This window comes from Eretmochelys imbricata, chromosome 10 (genome assembly GCF_965152235.1).
Source record: "Eretmochelys imbricata isolate rEreImb1 chromosome 10, rEreImb1.hap1, whole genome shotgun sequence".
Taxonomy (NCBI): Eukaryota; Metazoa; Chordata; order Testudines; family Cheloniidae; genus Eretmochelys; species Eretmochelys imbricata.
The window spans coordinates 82459970-82485446 of record NC_135581.1 but is presented as its reverse complement, the minus strand read 5'-3'; positions in this window follow the sequence as shown (position 1 = coordinate 82485446).

The following is a 25477-nucleotide window of genomic DNA, read 5'->3' as shown; positions in this document are numbered from 1 at the left end:
ATATGGTTCCATCAAAATGTCCCTGATTAACTCATGTTATTATAATATTGCAGTTATTTCCTGTTCTTAGTGCAAAGAAACAATGCAGCCTCTGATGTCATGGCAGTCTCATTGGGAAATGATCGTCAATGTTGGTAAATGCCGACTTTAGGATGCTAACCCTTTTACTGGATTTACCGTGAAAGTTATGTTTGCTAAGCTTTGTTTCCATTAAGCCTGTATGAATATGTTTGTAGAGAGAAAAAGGAGTTATATAATTCTAACTCTTTCAGGCCTCACTGCGCATTCATTGACCACCCAAATCTCCAAAAACCACGGAAGTTTAACAAATCAGCAAACTTTGTGACTGTTCTTGTGAACACTCCCATTTGGAATCTTTCTTTGTGCCAGTGATACATAGTATGGCAATTGTAGGGTGAGTCACTCTGAGAAGGAGGGATCATTTTTCATGTAAAACACAAAGCAAAAGAGCAATGTTTTGATTTGTTTGCACGGAAAGTCACCATGTACAAGGTACATCAAAGTGATCCGAGTCTGACTTCAAATGTAAAATGAATGCCCATCTGTTCAAAGTGTGAATGCAGATACCCGGTTCAACTTGCTCTCATTAATGTTTCTCAAATACTGCAGTGTTCCGGGCCACATAAGCGCTTTGACGTTCAGTTGAACTTTTGCTATTGACTTCATTTGGAACACGATCAAGGCTGCCCTATTAAATCAGGATCCACCTTCTGTTACACCATCTTCCTAAACTACTGTATTTCTTAATCTGGTAAAAATACTCCAATATCTAAAAAGCACATTTCCAACCCCAAAAGAGGACCGGAAACTCAGTTCACTGGCTATGGCATGTCAGCCTATTTTCTGTAAAGTTTTTGTTCCCTATTTGCAGAGTGCTCATAAAAATATATATATATATAGCATTTGCGCCTTGGGTTGTGTTCAGTTTGAACAAAGGCAAAACCTCCAGCGGTGATAAGCAAAGCTCATCAGCATGCAAGGATTAACACTTTCATGATATTTCTGGTGCTGAATAGTAATTTTATCATGCTTATAAATGATCTGGTATTTCTGGGAGTGCTGGCAAGTCCATCTGTTAAATTGCTTTCTTCTGCAGTTACTGGTCCCATACTTTCCTGCCTCTTAGACGGATTTTCTTCATTCATATTACATTTCTGCGTGGCATTCCTCTGACACCAGTTACAAAGCAGATCCATAAGGAGACAAGGAACTTGTTGTTTGGTCTTGTAAAGCAGAGTGATATTTTGACAAAGCTCATTTGTGGCAAATGAGGAAAGAAGATGAGGACCCCTTGCACTTCTGGCTCTCAGCCACTGATAGTTGAAATTAGATGGCACCATTTCCCACCTACATGTGAATGTATTTGTGAGAGGAATGGATATGTTTCCACATGAGTATAAAAACGTGGGGGCAGGCATGGTGTCTGTTGTTATGGTTGTGACTTTAAACGGCTGGAGCCCATAAATAATTATTTTATTCAATTACTGCCTAAAAATGATGCACTGTTGAAGGAACCTCTCCAACAAGGTCTGACAAATGCATCGTCAAATTGATTCCTTCCAGGTCTTCTCCCCGCCATCCCACACCTCCTTTGTCACATTTGCAGCCAGAGAGGTTTTTGGAAGTGTTTAAGCAGCTGTTTAGCCACTTTTCTTTCCCAAAGTTCAGCTAGGAAGATCTGTCTGCAATGTCCTGCCCAGAACTATTACAAACATGTTAATTTCATCAACGATAGACACAAAAGAGCAGCCAACAGGCAGCGCTTACACAGAAAGTGGAGATGTGCAAGCAAAGACCCTAGCACTTCCCGGTTTGTACTCTTGTGATAGTTGGGCCTACAGATTCAGCCTAATTGTGAGCTTCGAAGCTGTGTAAAGTGAATGAAAGTTTATAAAGTGGCTCAATAACCTATAACAACACATGGTGATGGGAAAAATGCAACAGGGAGACAGACTGAATTAATAAAAACAAAAAGCCCCCTGACCAGTAAATTTAAAAAAAGGGGGGGACGGGACTGGAAAGCAGGGAACCAGAATTGGTGTGTTGGAAAATAAGCCTAATTAGTGAATAAAATAATGAAGGGAAGGGCTATTCCACACATCACTCTCTTTTGGGGTCCTTAAGGGAAGACTTTGGGGGTGGGGGTCAAGAAGAAGAAGTGAATACAGCTGCTGACTGAAAGATGGGAGAACAGGAAGGACAAAGCCTCACACTCATGGCTGCCACTCCTGGGACCCTGGGATCCACTGAAACACCATTGGGCTTTCATTGTCCTAATCCCTAGACATGTCCTGATCAGACTAGGCCAAAGAGAGGAACCTAGATGACATCACCGGCTCCAGCTAAATCCAGAACACTATTGGGAATGTGAGACTTTTTAGTGTCCTTTTCCTTCCCCACCACTGCTTCTTTTTTGTATCCCTCTCCTTTTGCCTTCTGTCTAATAACAGTCTGCCCAAGGCTGTATGTTTTGCAACGCTGCTGTAAGCTTGTGGTCAAAGAGGCAACTAAAAGCAATGCCCTAAACAGCCTGACACTGGTACAAGTTTGTCAGGTTTCGGGCTGGTGGAGAGGGTTATGTGGTTTGCCTGTCTTTCTCCAGCACTGAGGCTGCAAGTGAGAGTCAGCACCAAAGACAGATGCTGCATTTTCTGCCTTTGCTGTTCTTTTCTCTCCCCTCTTGTGTGTGTTTGTCTTGTTTTAGCAGGATTGGACTTTAACAACACAGTGATCACGGCCTCTCCAGTTACTCTCAATTAACCTTTTCTCTTTCCCCCGCAAAAAAGTCGTTTGGAGGGTAATAACTGTCCTGACAAACAAAGTTTTTTTTTTCCCCATCTAACGCTCTCCACCACTAAGGGGAAAGGGAACAAGGAATGTTGTGACAATGAAAGCCTTAACACTTTACATTTTAAATGCTTTAACTGTTTCCTTCTTTTCTGTATCTTTAATAAAGGGCTTAAAAGGTTTTTAACGGTGTGTTTCCTGTGGTACTAAGCAGACTGAGATTTCCGTACACCAAACCCTGAACGTTGTTTAATGCTGTTTAATGTTGGACGGTAACAGGGGCATGTTAACGTCTTTGGCTTTTGGGGCCAATGGATTCCATCTGAAAGAATACAGCACTAGCCCCTAACTTTTATGTTTTGATCTGTCACTCAGTAACACATGTTTCAGTCCCAGCAAATAGGCATTCCTAACAGGGAAGCTGCTGTTCCAGAGGTGTAGGGATGAAAGTTGCTTTCAGGACTGGGTGCTTTGAAAAAATAGCCAGCTCTGGAGTGATGAAAGAAGCTAACACCAAAACCTCAAATCAGATCCCTGACAATTTGGGGCTGGGTTCAGATTTGGATGCCTGGATCCAAATTTGCTCCTATAATTTTGGATAAGGCTCAGTTCCAAAGCAAGCTTTTTCTTTTTCTTTTTTTCCATTTTGGATTCATCCTGAGACATCAGAAATCCCATACAGTCATCTGACCTGCTAGTGGCTGAAACCTAATGAGATTGGTTTAAACGGTTTCATTGCTATGTACTCCAAACTTGACCCTGGTTCACTCTTGAACTTGAACCTAGGTTGAGCCTAATCTAGATGTGGGTCAGAACACTCCATTCTTGCTCCATCTATAACTGCTACCGTGAGCAAGAATCTTGTGAGTTATTTGAAAATGTAGTGTATGCTGCGGAATGATTCTTTCCAACTATTTTCAGTTAGAAAGTGTTTTCCCTCCCCTTTAGCACCAGCTGGGCAGTTGGCTTGTTTGTTTGTCCAGAAATGTTTCCCAGAGTATTTGGTGTTCTTAATTACTTTCTGGGGGTTAGTAATAAATTTGCCATCCCTCTGCAGAGTCCTACGTCTTGCTTTAGTTAGGAGCTCCCTGGATCAATGTCCTAGCTGAGATCAGCTTGTTTTTGTGCACATGATGTTCCACAAACACATTCTAGGAGGGCTTACCACGGCCAGGTTGTTGCTTAGCTGCAAAATTCAACAGGAAACACAGAATTTGGACAACTACTAATACAAGAAAAACCTGCAGTAAGAGTCTTCTCTGCTTCTTGGCACCATCATTATGATGTGTGATCTCTGACTCAAGAGGCCTCTGCAAAATGCCATTTGTGACAATAGCCAAGAATGTTTGTCTCTCCATGTCAAACACTGATCAACTGCTGTTCCTTTTGCAGCAGGGGAGGAGAGGGGGAGGTATCCAGTGTAGAGCCAGATAAGACCTCTCTGTTATCCCCTGTCGACATATATTGCCCAGACATTCTAGAAGTGTGTCCATACTGACCAAAGATAGCATCTACAGAATGCCTCAGTGTTCTTTGATTTGCAAGCTCCAGCATATCTGTATGGAATCTGACCAAAGCAATACTGTCGAAAGCATTTCCATTTCTTTTCTGACTTGCAGCCCTGAAGATGCTGTAATGATGTGACCAGCCTGCCCTGGTACTTTAGCCTGAACCTAGTGAAGTGGCCTTGCCTTTGCATTGGCTTCGCCTTAGAGCACAGCATGCATAGAGAGCTCTGAGCGAAGTAATGTGGAGACTGGCTAGTTCGGGGAATGGATCATGGGATTTTGGGCTTTCACCTCTAGGCCGCTGGTTCAAATCCAGCCTATGTATACTATGGAGTCATTCAGAGTCACTATCAACTGGTGCTTTTTGGGGTATCTCCGTGAAACGCATTGTTGATCTTATCTGTCCCCATCACTAAAGCCCCTGCCACTCTCTGGTGCCTTCGGGACAGCCTAAGCGGAGAGGGCAGACGTTGGCTGAGTTCGGAATTTCCTTCTCCTCCCTGAAGGATGGCCTCTGGAGGCAGCGCTGAAGTAGCAATGGATGCTGAGGGCCCAAGCTTAGCTTTCACAGAGGGGCCATTGCAGCAGCAGGGAATGTGCCGAGTGCAGCAGAAGACACTGACTCCGGGAAGAGCATGCAGCAGAGCACAGATGCCTGTGGCAGGGCAGGGGGCTTCTGCTCCCTTCCAACTGCTCCTCCCCCACCCCCACCCTGCAGGCTGCCCCAGGAACAGGAAGAGGGGGCTTGCACAGGAGTGGCTCTGTGGAGTCCCCATGCCTCCAGAATGGGGCTGCAGCACTTGAGTGGGAGAGTGGCTGGGAGGGTGCCCGGGCCGCACCTGCCCTGGAACGAAGCAGGAATTTGGTCTCTGGGGTTGTCATCGTTAATCTGTTTCCTTTCACTGACACCAGAATTCCAGGGATGATCTCATTCCCCCACTGAAGTCAACGGGAGCTTTGCCATTGACATCCCGGCGGCCAGGATTTCACCCTGATCTTCCTTCCCCAGCACCACCATGCTGGCAAGGATAGGACTCCTCCCCCTGGCTTCACACATGCAGATTCTAGACCGGGACAGGCGGACGTGGCTAGTAACAGTGAAACAGCTGTCAAGGCAGGTGCCGGGAGCTGCCTGCAAAACAGAGATGCTAGCACAGAGCTCCCAGAGTCAGAGAGTTTAAGGCCTGAAGGGACCACCAAGATCATCTGGTCTGACTTCCTGTATTTCATGGGCCACCAGCTCCCGCAGCACCCGCACGCTGAACCCAACAACTGAGATGAGACCAAAGTAAATGAGACCCACAGGAGAATAGACTGCGATATGCCACAGGCAGAGAACAGGAGGGACCAATGTGCATCAGTGTCCGAGGCCCTTGCAGTGTCAGGGAAATTATTCAGATAATCCTGGCAAGTGACCCACACGCTACAGAGGAGGATGAAAATCCCCCAGGATCATTGCCAGTCTGATCTGGGGGGAAATCCCTTCCCAACCCCACATGTGGCAATCAGTAGACCCTGAGCTTGTGAGCAAGAACTGGCCAGCCAAACTCCTGAAAAGAGAATGCTTGCTGCCACCTCAAAGCCCTGGCCCTCTCCACCCCTATCCAATGTCCCATTTCCAGCTGTGGCCATCCCAGATGTCCAGAGGGAGGAGATTAAAAAAACAAAACAAAAAACCCTCCCAAGAGAATCCCTACCTGACCGCTCTTGGTGTCTGGCGGAAACCCAGAAGCATGAGCTTTGAGAACATAAGACATAAACCATAAGTGAGCCCCAGGGCTGTTGAGCCCTGCCACACCATCACAAGCAGCCTCATCACAGAATCACTCTCATAAATTTGTCCAGCTTGCTCTTAAAACCAATTAAATGGTTTGCCTTACACAACTCCTATTGGGAGGCTGTTCCAGCGTCTCGCCAGTCTTTGGGTTAGAAAACTTCTACTATCGAGCCTGAATTGGTTTGTGGCCAGTTTATATCCATTGGCTCTTGTGCTAACATTGTCCTTTAGCTTCAATAGCTCTTCGCCCGCCCTGGTATGTCCCTCGCTAATGTATTTATAGAGATCAATCATCCTCGCTCTGCCTTCTTTTTGTGAACTTAACAAGCCACACTCTCCCAGTCTCTGCTCATAAGACATTTCCCTGATCATCCTGGTAGCTCTTCTCTGCACCTGCTCCAGTTTGAATTCATCTCTCTTGAACATGGGTGACCAGATTTGTACACAGTATTGCAAATGCAGTCTGACCAGTGCCTTCCACAATGGCATTAATACAGCTCTGTCTCTACTGGTAGTGCCTTGCCTAATATACCCTAATCTCACATTTGCCCTTTATTTTACAGCCATCTCACAGTGGTGGTTCACAGCCATCTTATGATCGACCCACATACCCGGCTCTTTCTCCTCCTCTGTCGCTTCAAGCTGATGAGCCCCCAGCTTGTAGGAGAAATTCTTATTAGACCCTAAGTGCAGGATCAGGTGAGATTTTAGCTATTCCCATAATACAGACTACACTGGAAACGTGGATCAGTGCTGGCCTCGACTGAAAGAAGTTGTGGCACTGGAATAATAAATCACTAATAAAAATAACCTGGGAGATCAATTGAACACGGACCGGAGCTGACAGCATTCTGGGTCCTCCAGCCACCTCTGATGCCACTCACTACCTCTTGGACTGCGTTCCCTGCACTAATGACTAAGGACCCGTAAGCTGATTTACTGGTCCCATGGTACTAGAAGATGGACAAGACTCAGACCTTTAACAAGTAACCCCAGACTGTTTGTTGCAGTTATCTGCATGTGCCAACCAGTGATTTTCCCATCTTTGCTTAGTGCCAGAGCCTCCCTGTTTGTGTATTAAGTTTCCTCCTTTCTTGGGCAATGTCTTTCACTGTGGGCAAGCTGGTGAAAGTATTGGAGTCTGTACTCCACCTCTGAGCAGCAGACACTTAAGACAAATCCAGAGGAAACAATTACTGCCAGACGCTGTGTCTCTTTAATTCAGAAATAAAGTTAAGTCCAAACATTTTGTGGGGCTTTTGCTAGCCCCTTATCCAGAGCATACAGTGCTCGTTATCTGTGTTTGAACAGAGGGGGTGCTAACAAATGGTAGGAGTGGAGCGGTGTTAGATTTAATCCAAACAGGGCACTGCATGCGTAATTAAACATGTCACAGGAAAGCTAGAGGTAACTTTTTTTCCCTTCCAGTCCAAGAGTTGAAGACACATTTGTCATTGGGTCTTTTCATAAGCATCTGGTATGTGATGCAAACTTAGTATCCAGCTAGCTAAATTGCTGGTGGGACACCAAGACCTTTATGAAAAAAGAAAAGGAGTACTTGTGGCACCTTAGAGACTAACCAATTTATTTGAGCATAAGCTTTCGTGAGCTACAGCTTTATGTGATTCAGGCTGAATAACCACAAATGGTTTGCACTTGTGACTGGCTCTGATCTCTAGCCAAGCAGGCTTCCAGCAGGCTATATTCACAGCAAAGGTGTTAAGTGCCTCTGGAGGTTATCGTTGGGTAGAGTTTTATGTTTAGAAATGCTTCCCAACTCTTCTTAGGAAAGCCCTGCCTGGATCCAGGGAAGACTGGTAAAGGTAGAAGAAGGTAGCTGGATCCAGTCAAAACAGCCAGATAAGCCATCGTTAGAGAAACATTGCAAGTGCTCTTTACTCCAGCATGGCTTTCCTGACCTAGATTTCTTTCACAAATGAGCACTCCCTCTTCAAGAGATTTTCTTGACATGAAAAATTTACTTTTTAATGGCCCCAAATGCTACATTCTCTAAGCTAGGTCCAAAATAGTCTCTTAGTACATCACACTAAAGGGATCTCCAGCTGTTGTCAGGAAAACTGAAACACAGATTGTACAAAAATTCCAGTTAAAAGCCATTCGCTCCTGTCTGCTTGGGTTTGTACAGTTGTTCTGAAGCTCTGTTGCATGCTCCTGAAAATGGAAAATATAATGTTATAACCAAATCTGTTTAAGCCTTTGCTTCATGTTAGATCAGGTTAAAAAAACAACAATCTATTTAAAGGTCCGTGTCCTCCCCCCCATCCCCGCCAAGATGCAACTGAAAAAGAAATGTCAACAGCCCTGGTGGGGGGTTGGGGGGGGGGGGAAACTGGCTGATGTAACAGGATTTTCAAAACTGAGCTGGGCCATTTGCAGAACTAAACAGGACAACAAAAAAGAAAGAGTTCACGCATGGGATGATGGAAAGCCTCGATGGTGAGCAGAAGGATTTATGCCTCTGGAGAAGTCATAGATGAAGTCCAGAGGATTACCAGGTTTCTACTTTTGCCAGCATGTCCCAAACAGATTTGTGCCCATCTGAGGTACAAGACTTCTCTTGTCTTTCCCTGACAGATTTTCAGCTGGTGCAGTTCCTTTTACTTCAATGGAGCTGTGCCAACTTACACCAACTGAGAATGTGGCTTAGACATCTGTGCAGAAGGTCGTGACCGGCTGACAGGAGCAAGAAGGATGCTGGTGGCATCTGATATAACAATCAGGCTTTGCTGTTTTAAAATTATTTGAAGAGATTTACATAGAGATGTGTGCCTCATTTCCTGAGCGGACTGCTTAAATTCAACCCAGTGAAATTAATGGACATGGAAGATCACGCTTTAAATGGAGCAGATCCTGTGCTATTTTCTGGAACTGAGAATGACAAGGAACCTCTTAAGATTTAGAGTTTGAGCCTTTTTGTTTGTTTGTTTAATCACAGTCTTTAGGAAAAGCTTGAAGTACAGTGCCTGTCCTGGCTTCAACTCCAACGTATCTGGGCCTCTAAACAACTCTGTGTCATGCCTTCTCTCCAGCGAGGAGAGACAGGCAGGAGGCTGGAGATGGCTTTCCTAGCTACAAGCTATAGGAATACAATTTGCAGCAAAGTTAGAACAACCAGGACATGGGTAGCGGGTATAATAGGCCAGGGAAGGCAGAGCTGCCGCGGGACACTGGGCTGGGCCTGCTCCGGCCCCGGGCCCGCCGGTGCAGCTGAAGCTGCTGGGGCCAGCCTGGGACTTCTCTGGCCATGGGGGATGGGAGAGCTCAGGGCTCTGGCCATGGGGGGCAGGACCGCAGGGCTAGCCTCCCTGAAGGAGGGGGGGGGTCCACCTCTTGCCCATGCATCAGGACCTGTCTGGCAATGGGAAAGGAGCAGGTAAGAAAAGGCTAAAGGCCCTGATTCACAAAAATCCTTAAGCAGGTGCCTAACTTTAAGCTTTGGGACTTACCCTAACCAGGTCTCCAGCTGGGCCTGTGACCAGGCCAGCTGCCTCCTGTATGCCCCCTCGCGGCCTAGGGTCACACTACAAGCAGCTTTTCTCAGTTTCCCCTCTTGGGCTCTTCAAATAAAATATCACCCAGGCTTTATGTGGTCAGAAATACCCCTCCCTGGGGACTGGGTGTATCTCCATATAAAATAAACGCCAAATAAAACTCACAGTCCCAACACAAGGTCCGTCCATTGGCAAGTCTACACAAAACAGAGGTTTTCTTTCTCTTCCTCCTCCCAGTCCTTTGTGCCTAGGGCCTGTCCTGCTTTGGCTGGCATCTCACTCCTAACTCTCTGCTGGACCCTGCCCGCTCTAGCGACTCTGATCCCTGAGCACCGGAACCCCCCCGCTGCTCCTTGTAGGGCTATCACCTGCTCTCTCCCAGGTGTGGCTGCTGGGTACTCGGTTGGCTGGCCCCAGGCTAGCCACCCTGATGCAGGGCCTCACAGCTTTACGTTAGGCTCATGCTTGGCTGTTGTGCTGCATGGGGGCCAGAATGACAGGTGCATTTGCTCAGCATGTGAATGTGAGCCATAAGGTTCAGTCCTGAGAGATACTGCTCATGCCTTGGGGGGCTGAGTACCCCTGGGTCCTGCTGAAGTCCGCAGGAGCTGAGGGCACTGAGCACCTAGCACTATCAAGCATTGCTGGGCTGCCACTAAGAACGTACAGGCGGCAAGCCAGCTTCGGCTGAACAGATTGTTTTCAATCCCCCATGTGGTGCATTACAAACCTTTCTCTAAGCAGTTTATAGCCACCGCGTTGTCATTCTGGCCCGTACAGTAGCTACAGAGCCGTTCCCCATATATAAAATATAGTCAGGAGTGGAAAAACATCACTAACAGAACCGTGCATAAATATGAGCACACATCATCACTTGCTTCCATGTGGCTCTTTTTCTCTTGCCAGCACGTACAGTGACCTCAGGCTAATATCCTAGAGCCTGCTGAGAGAAACCAGTGAGAACACATTAACTCCCCCTCTGGAATTGAAGCGGGCAGTGGAAGAATCCGTAAATACAGGGTCCTTTAAACCTAAAAAGCAGATCAAATATGAAGTAGCTCAGAAGGAGATGGCTCAAGGTGAGGACCTGGCACCACTGGATAGGAAACATATGGTACAGACGGCAAAGATGCCCTCAACAATAAGGAAGTTACTTGGGGCCAAACTGTATTCTGAGTCATACCAGTGTAAACCCTGAGTAACTCCACCAACTCCAGTTGGCCTCATGGGACCTACAGTGAGGTTACAAAGAGCAGCCTTTGGGCAAGTGTCCACAGACTGTATCCATAAAGAGAGGAAACGGCTTTAGGGTTCTGTCAGGAGAGAGCTGGAGTTTTCTGACCTGCTGCCAATCAACTAAGCCAAATCTGGAGGTTGCAGTTGATCTGAAGGGGAGTTTTGTCTGAGTAAGCCTGGGGGATTCGACCCTTTATTAGGTTATTCTGTTAACTGTACAAGTCTCATACTTCTTTACTTACTATGTGCAATCCATTGCCCTAAGACACTGTGGGATGCATTTTAAGGTGGTGGCCATGTCTGTGGAGTGTTCTCTGCTGTCTGGGAGAGGCAATGTGATGACTCTTCCAGGCGGTCACTCCTGGAATGAGGAAAAACACAAGCTAGAGGAGTCTGCCAAAACCTGCTTGCGTTCCCAAGTACCTGCCCGAGCTACTGCCCGGCCGCTGAGCACTCCTAGTTTCAGAGCTGCTGGCATTTTATTAAAGTGCCTCAGCTCATCCTTAATCTCCATCTTTTGTTTCATGCTTTTAATTGTGAAATATTCATGTGCTTTTTGTACTCATCGTTATGGGGCAAAAAGATGGTGATAAAATAGTTTAAATTAATAAGATTATTAAGTAACCTCTGCTGCTGGTTATTCACTATAACAGGCGTACAGTTCACTGTAATTAGTTTTCTGCTTCACTGGAGCACACTTAAAGGAGCTGGGTGTTTTCAGGAAAAAAATAAACTGTCATGCCAAACTCGTTACAATGTATTTTTGATATACGTAAGAAGACTTTCAAATTATTTTATCATTTTTTTTGTCCCGTATTCATGATAAGTCCCAAGGGCAGGACATAGTCTAGCTCAGGGGTCCTCAAACGTTTTTTGCTTTTAAAATATTTCAGGCAGTGACACCCTCCCACTCTTGGTGCCGGATATTGCTTTTGCGGCACCAGTGCAGATCCCTACAGCTAAGTAACCACACCAGGCCACCCTCCCTTCTGCGTAGCTGCTGCTGGCGGTGGCTCTGCCTTCAGAGCTGGGCGCCTGGCCAGCAGCTGCTGTTCTCTGGCTGCCCAGCTCTGAAGGCAAGGAAAAATCACGGACATTTATTTGTATTTCAAAAATCTGCCCGGTCATGGGAAACAGAACAAAACATTGATATACAAATTATACAGCAGAGCTACCTGAACACTATATTCTCTTTAACAACTGGACAGTGTACAGGAACTGATATGTATCACAGGTAAGTTGCCTCAACTTTGTGCTAAGTGTCCAGATCTGTTTTTTTGAGCCTCCCTTCCAAAGCTTTGGACGAGAATTCACATCTGGGGTTTTGGTTTGTGCTGGCAACTGAGAACTGCTGGTGCTGGTGGATGGCAGCCTCTCTGCCTTGTACTGTCATCTTGCCAGAGCTCATCGGTGAAGTAAAATATTGTGTGTGCAGCAGATTGTGCCTGCAAAAATTGGTAGGCCCCCATTTTGCACAGGCAAACAGCTATATGCATACCTAAACCACGGAGCTGAGTACCCATCTCCCAACCTATGTGTAAATGTGAGGTCAGCGTGTGCAGAAGCAAGGTGTGCCCACTTCTGGGGGCCAATCAGTTGTGTGTACAACAATAGCCTCATCAATCCACAGGTAGCTGCAAATTGCACCATAGTTTATGGGCCTTATACCAGAAGGTGACTCCTGAAAGGTGCTCTGGGCCCCCAGCTCCCACAGGAGTCAGCAGGGTTGCACCCTTCAGGCTTGGACTAGGTGGTACATGCAACTGTTCCCAGGCAAAGTAGGCAGGAGCCTTCTGTCTATTTTTTCGGACACTCATTCTGCATTTTGAAGGGGGGCGGCTCGTGCCCTTCCTGACCTTGTAGCAAATCTCCGTCCAAGGCTCAGTGCAGTGCTACACACAGCTCGGCAATGGCTGGAAATAAAACGAGCTGCTAATTTTGCAGTGTCAGTCGTTCAGCAGTTGGTTTTGGTTAGCTGAAGGCAAACATCTGTGACGCCAATGCAGAAAGCCACCTTATTACCTGTGTCAACAATTTTATTTTTAAAACAGTGCACTGAGCGAGAGGTACATCCCTTATCTGGCACGCGGCCGCCGCACACGTAGCACCATCGTATAATTAACAGTCAAGATCATTTACATTGTCGCTTAGCTAATTTTCATAATGTTTTCTTTATTATCAGAGGAAGAAATTAACCCAAGAATTTATTTACATACTAGTCTCAAACAGTAACAGCTTGCTAATTGCCTGTTAGGTGATTAATAAGCTTACAGCAGATGCTAATGAATCGAGGGCTCACTGTTTCAAAGGTGCTCTTGCAGCATGCTTGTGTTTTGGCAGCTTAATTAGTGCAATAATTATGTACTTGTTGCTCCTTCTTTCAAGCAAATACTGTCAAATGCTTAAAAGATTAAAGTGAATTATATCGCTAAGAACTAGCTGTGCTTAAGTAGTCTGCTTTTGCTAACTTCCCCGGGATTCCAAATGTAGAATGGGATAAATGCAAATGTGGTTACCTGCACTTTTTTATTGTGGGGGAATGGAGTGACGTAAGCCTTTCCCTGCTGTTCAGGCAAAACTTGTGCCAGCCCTGGTGGGGGCAGTTTCCAAACAATCTTGAGAATTCACAGAAGATACAGGTTAGCATCTAAGCCGGGGTCGGCAGCCTTTCAGAAGTTGTGTGCCGAGTCTTCATTTAGTCACTCTAATTTAAGGTTTCGCCAGTCATACATTCTAACGTTTTTAGAAGGTCTCTTTCTATAAGTCTATAACATATAACTAACTCATTCAAACAAGAGGGAGTCATCACCCCTCCCTAGTCAGCCAGCAGGTAATGCTAGGTTCTATGGTCTACCCTTGCCAAACCCAGAACAGTCAATGGAAAACCATCACAGACAATGGCAAACGATTGAAACATGTGAAAAGGACCATTCTAGCAGGCAGGAGATTGCCCTGGTGGTGAATAAAGACCAAAGCCTGTTTCAGTGTAACAGAGTGCAGGGAAAGGCCCTCTGGATCCAGTCACTGAGGAAACCCCTTGTGCAGAAGGGTGCTTTCATGGACATTTGTCTCCTGCTTCTTGGGAAACCAGACAGCTCTACAACAGGCTGAGCTTTGGGGGAACCTACTTTATTAGATAGGAAAGGCACTTATTAATAAGTGTGGACCCAGGTTTACGTTTTATTATTTGGTTTTGTGTTGTGACCAGTGATTTCCATCACTTTTTCTCATTTCTAGTTACATATTTATTCTCACCTAAATAAACCTAATTCTGTTTTATTGCTAGTGCTCCCAAGTGCTGTGTGGTTTACAGGAGTGGGGGTTTATGTAGAACTGGTAAGCTGGGCTACCCTGCACCTCTGGTTTGCCTGGTGCACATGCCCAAGGGTATGTTGCCCAAGGTACGTTGGGAGGGAAAGGGCCCATCTGCTAAAAGGCCTCTTTTAAAAGCAAGGGATCTGCGACTTCTCTCCCCAAATCATGCTGCAGAAAAGCTGGCTTCAAGTCACTGTGGGCTCAAGGAGAGATGCTAGGGTTGGTTACACATGGTGATCCAGATGCAAGGATTTAACTTTAAACTTAGTGACCTCCCCCGACAATCATATGTGTGTAAATGTATCGGCGGCAAGTGGGGCTGTTGGTTGTGACTCTGAAGTCTCTTCAGTGAAGGCGGCTTTGGCACTTTGTTACCACCCCTGTTAACAAGGGCACGGTATCTGGCTCTCAAAGGCCATGTATCGGAGAGATGTGAAGTGTCACTAGCATGTCCAAGCATGTTCCCAAAAAGGAAAAGCAGGGAGGCTTGTTTGGGGAAGCTCTAGCAATGACTTGGTCCATTGCTAATGCTCAGGAAGTCTCTCTACTCCATGAGAGCTTGGGATTAGCTAATGAAGAATTGGCCCAACGCTTTTGGCAGAGCAGGCCATTGGGAAGATCAGCCTCTCTGGAAACACTCAGAATGTTTCCATTTCATATGTTGTTTAAAACTCCCTGGTTATTCTGAACCTGAGAGAGTTCACAATGCCAGCAACCTCTGGTGCTTCTTGGCTTTGTAAATCCAGACTTCCGGCCTAGACAATGCAGCTGGGATGAAGTCACAACTACGGACAGGATTCTTCTACTTGCTAAATTTCCTCTTTCAGTAGCTGTTGCCGCCTTGCTTAATCCCTGTATTATCTGATTGTCACAGTACATTTTTCCACGTTCGGCAGTAAGCCAAGAAGTTACTTAACCTATAATTGCACTTTAATGTAACCTATTTTAAAAACTATATTTTCAGAGTGAATCTTATAAATACACAATAGGATTTAATCGCAAAATATCCCGTTCTTTGTTACCATGTTCTTACTACTATTTGGCATCCGTTGAGTTCGTTTTAGTTACTATCCCTTTGTCGTGGGCTGACATGCTGCACACAGTTAAAGGCCATGGCCGTTTGGAGTTTGTAATATTTTAAAAATGACTCCTTCCCGGGGATGAGGATTTATTATGACTGTGGAAGTTGCTGCTGATTTGTTGACTTGAACTTTTGGAAACCTAAGAAACTTCTAGCTTCAGATAAAATAATGTTATCGTGGGAAATGTGGCGCTTGTTGGTCTACGCAATGAACACAGGAAGTCCTCATCTTGACCAATAGTAATAATAATGTTCACCAGCATTAATCTCTCTGCCAACAACTGCTGGTTCATATACTTTTTAATAACTCCACAAACGTTCTGCTGATCATATGTTTTCATTTTCCTCGCAGTGTCAGGGATTGTGGGTGGGGAGGCATTCGGTCTCCATCTCCACTCATTCGTTTGAAAACGTTGGCCACTCTTTGCAAAGTGTTCAGCATATAAATATTAATGTTGACAAATCTTTGAGGAATAGAATGAAACAAAAGAAATCAATTAAGGAAACAGTCTGCAGTTATATTTCATCACCTAAATTGTACTCAGTCTCGCTGTCATAGTTACCAGCAAAATCTAGTGCCAAATAGACATCTTTGGAGAAGAAGCTGAAGGGTTCATAAAAGAATTCCACGTTTATTTTAAATTACATAAAACTGTGACAACCATCAATCTCCTGTCTGTCTCTCTTTTGACAGGCTGATGGACAGTGTGTTGAGCATGATCCACAGCCCACTGAAGTTAATAGGAAGGCTTCCATTAATGTCAGTGGGTTTTGCATCATGTGCTTTCAGGAGCTCTCTTGATATAAACCAGGCTGCTCTGTCATGTGCGAATAGGCTTCAGGATGTCTCTGCAGAGCAGGGGTGCAGCACTGTCTGAGGGAGCGTGAGCTTCCCCACATTACACCACCCATGTGATCCTCACGCCTCAGTGTGGCCCTCCTCAAAGGACCAAAGCAGAGGAAATCCAGCACCAGGCTTGAAGGAAGCAGCATGCAATGATACTGGGGGCAGGTCCCCTCTGGGGCCTTGCCCACACCTATCAAGGAGCCTACTAAGGTCCACATCATTGGATTTTTAGTTTTGTTTCAGGTCCACTTGTAGATGAAATAAGAAATTGCCCCCTTCTCCTGCTGTAAATCCCAATTCTAACCATACATCTCTAAGGTGCAAAAACTTTCAACTAACTTTTTCCTCATTATTATTCCAGTGTCATGCATGTCCTCATTCCTGAGTTCTGGCCCAGAACAAACACCGGAGTGCCAAAATTTTCCAAGACAACTTTGTTTAATAGATGCAAGAGGCTTGGATAATACACATAATCCCCCCATTGTGACAGAATGCACCTCTGTATTCACACCCTACACACTAGTGTAATAATCTTTGTGCAAAGGTATGCCTTGTAAAGTATCATTGGAAAACTCATAATTTGCTGGTCATTATTGTCCTGATAAAATGTGTGTGGCAACACTGTATGTGAGGTTAGAAGATTTCTCTCTATGATGTTATCAATGCATGTTCTAAACCACACAGCCCTGCCCAAACTGCAGTTAGCAAACAGGAGTGTCTCAAACAAAGGAATGTGTGCTCTGCTTCATTTGCATTTAAGCAGTAAACAGAGTCATCAAGCAGGAAGGGAAGAAAAGGAAACGCCAAGAGGTGAGGAAAAAGCAGCAGGGAACATCCTTCCACATAGACTTTTTTTATGTCCTGGTACCCAACTGGAAATGTTTTTTTCAAGGTGGGGACTGGAACTATAAAAAGGATGGACAAACACCCCAACGGGCCCCACTTTTTTCCCCTGCCTATTGATTCACTGAACTTGAAGGGACAAAGGAAGCAACTGTTGTACTGGGGGAGGGCTTCTGACCTAAGAAGCTTGGTCAGTAAGACTGCTGAAAGCATGTAGTAAGAAAACTTCTCTTTGAATTTAACATTGTTTAAGTTAGGTACCGGTAGTGTTTTACTTTTATTTTTCTTGTAACCATTTCTGGCTTTTCTGCCTTATTATTTGTACTCCCTTAAAATCTAGTTCTTTGGAGTTAACAAACTAGTTTTATTGTTTTATCTAATCCAGTGTGTTTAAACTGAAGAGTCCGAATAACTATTTGAAATAATAAGTTGGCATATTATTCCTTTTAAAGAAATAATGGATCTAATATAGCTTGTATTGTCCAGGAGAGGGCTGGGCAGGAAAGGACATAAATTTCTGGGAGGAAATCCAGGACTGGGGGTGTGTTGGGTTCACCCTGCCAAGGCTGGGGAGAGCCTGAATGTAACCCAGGTATGGCTGGCATCCTGCAGTTACGTACAGGCATTCAGGGTGTGGCTTGCATGCTAGAAGGCTGTGTGCGAGCAGCCCGGGTGGGAGCTACTTCAGGAAGTAATGGTAAGGCACCCCAGGTTGCAGGGCAGGGGTGACACAGCTGCTCATTAGTCTGGATTGTACCCTGGTACGTCACACGCACATTTTCATGGGCTTTTCTCTGTTGAACTTGACTATTTTGAGACTCATCCTTCACTAGTTTTGACCGTAACACAGCAGTGAAAAAGGGAATTATTGAACAAAACCTCCAGTATGGGCAGGAGTTGCCATTCTGAGCCCCATTCAAGTCATGGGGCTTAAAATGCAGAGGCCTGGCTTTGCACCTGGCTGTCACTGACTTGCTCTGTGACTTTGGGCAAGTCGCTGTGGGTATAGCTCTACACTACAATGTAAGCCATGCTTGAGCCCGGGCTCAAGCCTAATCCAACTTGTGTCTATACTGCAATTGTACTAACCCGAGGCTCAGACCCAGGGCTGGAGGGTCCGATCTTGAGTTAAGCCAGGATCCAGGGTCCGAACCCTTTTGCTTTGCAGTGTAGTCGCAGCTCTGCTTGACTCTGGTCCTGGGAGTCAGCTGAAAGTATCCCACAATTCCATGGGACAGCTTCCTTAGCTCTCTCTGTCCCAACAATCTGCAATCCACTCTATTGAATAAATGGAAGCCAGCCCGCCTCCCTGGCAAATGGCAGTAGCTCAGGTCAGCGGTAACCCACTCTCTTCTGATCACTGATCTGCGAGCACAATATCAGAGAAGCCTCCTGGGGTTGCAGTGAAGAGCGAATCCATCAAGCCTTTTGCAAAGTGAGCTGCTTCCTGCTAACGTGCAGGGCAGGCAGTAAAGTTTTCCTATAGTGCACCGCGGTCTTAGGGCTAGAGCAGCCACCTTTGGGGCTGTGTGGGGTGGGGGGTGCTAGGGACACTAAGATATGGTTACTTTGACTCAGCTCTGTACACTGCAGTGGGGACACCAGAGCCCGAGGTTTGAATACGGGTTAAAATACAATGTAGACGCTCAACCCCTGGGTTCCCTAACACAAGGCAGCTGATCAGAGCCCCGCTAACCCTGGGCTTACATTGCAGTGTAGACAAACCCTTACAGCAAAGTTTCCAAACGTGGATGCCTAAAATTAGGTACCTAAATCCATCCTTAGTCAGTGTCATAGGCCTGGTCAAGCTCCCCCGGCTGGACACTCACCAGGCAGTTGGGTTTGGACCCACACGCTGGACCCGTGTGCTGTAAGCTGCCCTTGGTTGCTGGCTAGGCTCCTACCACTGTGTTTCTTGGCCTCTGTGGCATGGTTCTTGGGTGCACGCTTTCTGTCTGGTACTCCTGGAAGCGGAACCCAGCTGGCCTAGGTCCCCAGGACCATTGCTGACCCCCGTGGCACCCAAGTACTTTCAGCACACCCTTTCCCACAGCTCCACCCTGGTGGGCACTCTTGTTTATAGTTAACCCCTTCAGGGATCCGTGATAGTTGAAGCCTATGGACACAGGCTTTGCAGGATTTCTAAAACACCGTGGAGAGAGGTAAATAGCACGTTTTCCCAAGGATTTGTACTGAGACCTGTACTGTTCCGCATATCCTAATGATCTGGAAAAAGGGGTAAACAGTGAGGTGGCAAAATTTGCAGATGTTACACAATTACTCAGGATAGTTAAGTCCAAAGCAGACTGTGAAGAGTTACAAAGGGATCTCACAAAACGGGGTGATTGGGCAACAAAATGGTAGATGAAATTCAATGTGGTTAAATGCAAAGTAATGCACATTGGAAAACATCATCCCAATGATACATATGAAATGATGGGGTCTAAATTAGCTGTTACCACTCAAGAAAGAGATCTTGGAGTTCTTGTGGATAGTTCTCTGAAAACATCCACTCAATGTGCCGCGGCAGGCAAAAAAGGGAACAGAATGTGGGGAATCATTAGGAAAGGGACAGATAATAAAACAGAAAATATCATATTGCCTCTCGATAAATCCTCTCACCTTGAATACTGTGTGCAGTTCTGGTCGCCCCATCTCAAAAAAGATATATTGGAATTGGAAAAGGTACAGGGAAGGGCAACAAAAATGATTAAGGGTATGGAACAGCTTCCATATGAGGAGAGATTTAAAAGACTGGGTCTGTTCAGTTTAGAAAAGAGAGTACTGAGTGGAATGTGACAGAGGTCTATAAAATCATGACTGGTGTGGAGAAAGTGAATAAGGAAGTGTTATCTGCCCCTTCACAAAACACCCAATGAAATTAATTGATGGCAGGTTTAAAAGCAACATAAGGAAGTACTTCTTCACACAACACACAGTCAACCTGTGGAACTCATTGCCAGGGGATGTTGTGAAGGCCAAAACTATAACAGCGTTCAAAAAAGAATTAGATAAGTTCCTGGAGGACAGGTCCATCAATAGCTATTAGCCAAGATTGTCAGGGATGTAACCCCATGCTTCGGGTGTCCCTAAACCTCTGACTGCTAGAAGCTGGGACTGGTCAACAGGGGATGGATCACTTGAAATAGCCCTGTTCTGTTCTCTCCCTCTGAAGCATCTGGCATCAGCCACTGTCGGAAGACAGGATACTGGATTAAATGGACCATTGGCCTCACCCAGTATGGCCGTTCTTATGAGTAGGTATGTGAATTCCGAGTCAGCCATTTGGTAGGCTGCTGCTGGAGAAGGGGCTACGTTGGATAAATAGCAGGTGCACAGGGAAAGTATTCCCATTGATTTACTAATAGCAAACAGTGCAATAGCTGCAGCCTCTGCAGTACAAAACTATGCCACTCAACACATTTGTTTTCCTTTGTAATTACTGTATTTGGGAAGCAATCACATGAATATTCATGTAGCCAGTGTGTGGCGTGGGAGAGTGCTAATGAAGAGCAGTTAATTTTGATTGGAATAAGAGGTCAGGCTCTCCCTTCACTATGACCCATTGTCACGGCACCCCTGACTAAGTCCTTGTTTAGCTGAGGGATAATATTCCTCTGCTACCAGTGAGTCACTTCTGATTAGGCTTGGAGCATAAATTAATTCAGAAATCTGTGTGATCATATCAGTGTTATCTTAGGCCTTTTAGTTTAAGGCTTCCGTGGCCTTCAGAATAAATAACTGTTTTCTTAGGATGACACATGACCCCAGAAGAGAAGGGTAAGTTGTCTCTGCCATCTCTGGCCTAACAGCTGAACGGGTTTCCCTTTAGGCTTTTTACCACCAGTTGATCTAAAAGGGCTAATACTGTACTCCATGCAGTAATGCTGGGAAGGAGAGGTTTAAAACCCATCCCCAAATGAGTGTTTGGCTACGAATCGAATCTGACCTTTCCCAGAAGTGTGATTGTCCAGAGCAGCATTCCTGGAGAGAGACGCTAAGGGAAACGCTTTTGGAGCTTTCTGGGGCACATTTCTGTGTGTCTGTGCAAACACGCAGCATGCAGGAAGGGTAACATATTACCTAACGGTGGCCCTATGTCCCATCTTCCCTCCTCCCCAATGAGAACTGAACGTGTGACACGGACATACGCTGTCCAACCTCCAGTTCGACAACATTTTTTGTGTTGGAATCATGATAGGAAGTGTAACTAGGGAAGGAAGATACTGTGTGTACGTATTTATTTATTTATCTGGGACACATGAAGAAAGAACCACCAAAGAATCTCTCCTGGCATTTATTTGACTATATTATTATTTTGTAGTAATGTATTATTATTTTAATTATCATATTTATTTTGCTTCCTGTTGCATCCTGTCACTTATCTGAGAAACTCCACTCTGGTTTTGAGTAGCTGTTTAGTTTTCATGGTGATGCTAAACTTAATCAGGTGCTCAGATCAGCTTGAAATTCATCATATTGACAACAGTGACTTGGGTCCAGAGCACGGATCCCCTTCAGGACTGTGTTTAATTCTAGTTGATGTAAAAATTAGTCTGAGTCTGGTGCCCAGCTCGCAGGTACCATGGTGCTAACTGGGCTCCTCGATGGTAGTGATAACAGAAAGGCCAAGGATTAAATGCAGCTAATAAGGGGCAGATCAAAAATTCTCAATATTCACATGTTCCGTTAACTTTGCCATTGAAATTTCCACCCAAAAAAATCTCAATTTTTCCCTAAAATGTCTTCCCATTTTTGGAACAGCTGGAGAGCTGAGAAAGAGAATGTCAACCTTTCCATTACATTTTTCATCTGAATTTGATGAAAGGGCCCTGGTTTCTGTTCTGCCACAGGACTGACCCCCAAGGGCAGGCCCTTTCCAATGGAAGGATGGGATGGGAGAACTTGCATACTGCCAATGCTTGTTCTGTGGCCAGCAGCGTTTGGCCAGACGGGCACTTTCCACCAGCACCAAATGTAGACCAGAGAGGGACCTCGCTTTGCGTTGCAATCGGCATTTTTCCAGTAGGGATGGATGCGCTGTGGCAGCTCATGGCTGATCAGAAGGGTGCAAAGCAAAGCCAAATCCTGGCCTCTGCAAGGCCTGCAGAAGCCATTCCTTCCATCCACCTGGGAATGATTTCACTGAACTGGAGACATTTGTTGGTCTTTAATAGAAAACTTCAAGACCCTCTGAGAAGGCGTCTCCTGCTCGGCTGCTTGGCCTTGCTCTTCCAGTGACTTCCAGTGAGTTAAATAATAATTTGTAAAAGCAGCTGTATAAAGAGGGTGACCTGGCAGCTTTTTTTATTGCCTTAGCTCATGGGGTCTGAATCTCTCTGGCCCTCCACTTGGTAGAAATTTGGATGAGGGGGTTGAATGGTAACTTTGAGTTTGCATTTGCTCAGACCCTGGGAGTGCTGGGCACGAGGAAGAACAACCTGGTGGCTTCTCTATCTTTGGCCCATTACTGCTGCTGGGAACCGTGCACTAACCCCCCACCCCCAGCCTTTCCCTGGCCACGCCCCATGAGGATTCCCACAGGCAGATGGAATTCCCGAGGGACCATGTCCTCCAGCTTTAGGTCCGCTTTGCGCTACCACGTGGCAGGGACGATTCAGGGCCACATGTTTGAACGTGGATTGGGCTTGTGTGTAAAATGCAAAACGTGTTAGCCATTTGCAAAGCCCTGGGCTGGAGCTTGCAACACTTGCTAGCAGGTGTGACACTTGCTCTTGGGAGGAATCTCACTAATGCACTGGGTAAAAGGCACCACCCCTGCTTAGAGGTGTTTGCAAACCAGGCCTCAGCTGTTGTTTTCCTCTTTTGGCTTGAGTTGCCAGTAAATATAATGTTGAGGTCTCATTTTGGCCTGGCAACATGGCCAGATCCTGACCCCTGCTGGTTACAGTCCATTGCTATTTGCTGGATGTCGGGGGGAGGGGTGTCACTTCATATAGTTATAAGATGAGCTACTAGGATTTTCTATGCCAGTTTCTCTCCCTTATTTGCTTATTGGGCCTTGCTCATCCTGAGAACATTTTCTTCCTTTAACCCATTGTGTGCCGTGTCCTTGGCACGCACAGGGCTGCACCCGCGAAGGGCTTCGCCATTCTTCCTTCCATGCATCACCTGTACCTAGCGCCATACCTGTGACCTTCAGCTAAGTGTCACTGCATGTCTGGGAACACACAAGGTGTCACACTGCATTAATGAGACTGATGTGATAAAAGCTGCCAGTGGCGCGTGAGCCTATTTGACTTCTCCGGCATGCCCTGAAATCTGATGTGAGGTTGCATGTAAGTAGCCAGAAGAGTTTGTAACATGAATGCGTTGTTCATGGGCAGGGGAATTCAACCTAGGTATATGCTTAACTAAAGAGTGAAGACTCACAGAGGAGTCCTGCTAAATCTGCCATAGGGTCCCAGAGACCTGGAAGATGCATTATGGTAAAAATCAACATGACCTTCTGACAGAACTACATGGAGTGTATATCTGTATTACTAACCGTGGAGAAATGCTTGGCTTTCCCATTGTTTGCATTCTGGCTCCATGATAGAAAGGGAAGAGGGGTAATCAAATTAGAATTGAAAAACCACGAGACAAGCAATCTCCTTAGACTCTGGTTTACTAATATGATACATACTATCATGCACATGCACTCCCATACCATTGTCATGGTTAAACTTTTTTTTGCTTTTGATTGGCTTTGAGACAGACGAATGTGGGGGCTCTGCTGCAAGCTGTGTCTTCTTTTGGAATGAATAACTCTTGTGGTAAGCTGATGTGAAGCAGAAATTTGTTAACTTACATAAACATTATTGCGACCCATAAAATTCAATGAATCGTCATCGCCTGTTTACTCATGGCTGGCTTTGCTGTTTGCACAATGTAATTGAACGTGTCAATTTGCTCTCAAATAAAAAACATCTGGCCTTTTGACATGCCAAAAAAACTGAAGAGATGATCTGAAAAAAGAAGTTGAAGGGCTCAGTCTTTACATAGCATTTAGCAAAAAGTGCAACACGCTCTTAAAGGGAAGCCAATATCATTCAGCTCAATTGCTGGCCTCTTGGCAAACCTCCATTTGTAAGCCAGTAAGATTAGTAAATTTTATCCTAATTAAAATTAAGAAAGCCAAGGAAGATGCACAGTCTATTTAACTGGCATACATAGAAATTAAAATTCCTGCCAATATTGACATCCATTCTATTGGATTTTTTAACAATCTTATTCTTTTGCAATCATGAATAACCAGAAGAAAATTATATTTTTATAGAGGATTTTCTTTTGGGATGAAGTACACAGGGCCAGTAAATTAATTCACTTCCCTAAGCCCCTCAATTCTAGATTCTTCCTGAAAAAATCATAGACTTGTGTATTTGGGAAAACACACATGCACAAAGTAAATCTCGGTCGAATCCCTAATAAACAATCGTACCTATTGCTCCTCCAGACAGAGGCAATAGTTTGGCAGACTGTTTACATGCAGAAGATGCTGACCTAAATAAAATTTAGTAGCCATGTTTAGCTTAAAGCCGGGTTGCCCCATGTGAGGGTGTTCTATGTACGCAGCCTTAATATTTGAGGAGCTGTTACCACTGTTTGATTGAGACCTTTATGATTTGCATAGGAGACAGTTCATGTAATTACAGATTAGTGAAAAAAGCCAATTGGTTGCAAAGATTCGGGAGGTCATCTCCCATGAGATCTGGAAGAGAACCATGCATATTTCTTCCTTGTTTTCATCTTTACAGTCAAAAGACAAATGGTGGTCAGTCAGAATCCTAGAATTCTAATCTCACAAGAGGAAACTCTGCCTCAGGAAGTGGGAAATACAGTAAAAGGACCAGCCCTGCACCAGGCCAGACATCAGCTTGTGGGGTAATTATGAGCCCTCTGGAAAAATCAGAGCAGATTCTCACTATAAAATCAAGAGGTTAAAGCAAGTTCAGGCCTTGTTTTAATTAAGGGAGAGACATATTTTCCTTAAGGGAACATGGCAATCACGTTACAGCTGATCAGAGAGATTTCCCATAGTGTCAGCTATGATTAGCCACATTTGTGTGTAAATAAATGGTGATTTCTTTTCACCCTCTAGGATAACACATACTGTTCTCTTCTGAAGTGTATGGGGCTGGCAGTGATTTTACTCTAATCAAGTTCTTGGCATTTCATAGGGGCTTATAATGGGACTCAAGCAATTGCACATTTTTCTCAATGATGAATGACCTGAATGTAGAAGTTTGAAGAAAGTTGCCTGCCACCCTGCAGAAAATGGAATGTCACTGTGGTTTCGTGGGGTTTGAAGCTGTGACACAAATATTTATGAACTGGTGGTTAAAGGGCTAGATGCTGGTGGAGCAATACTATACTGTATATACCTCAAGTGGGAGTGAAACAGACTTCTATTGGAAAGAATTACTGCAGTCCAGGAATCCCAGCCGTGTGTAATACGCAAAGCTGCTGCAAGGATGATCCGATAGAGATAGTACAGTGATAACACATGGCAAAGGGGACTTCTGCTAAATTACATTTTATGTTTTTGGA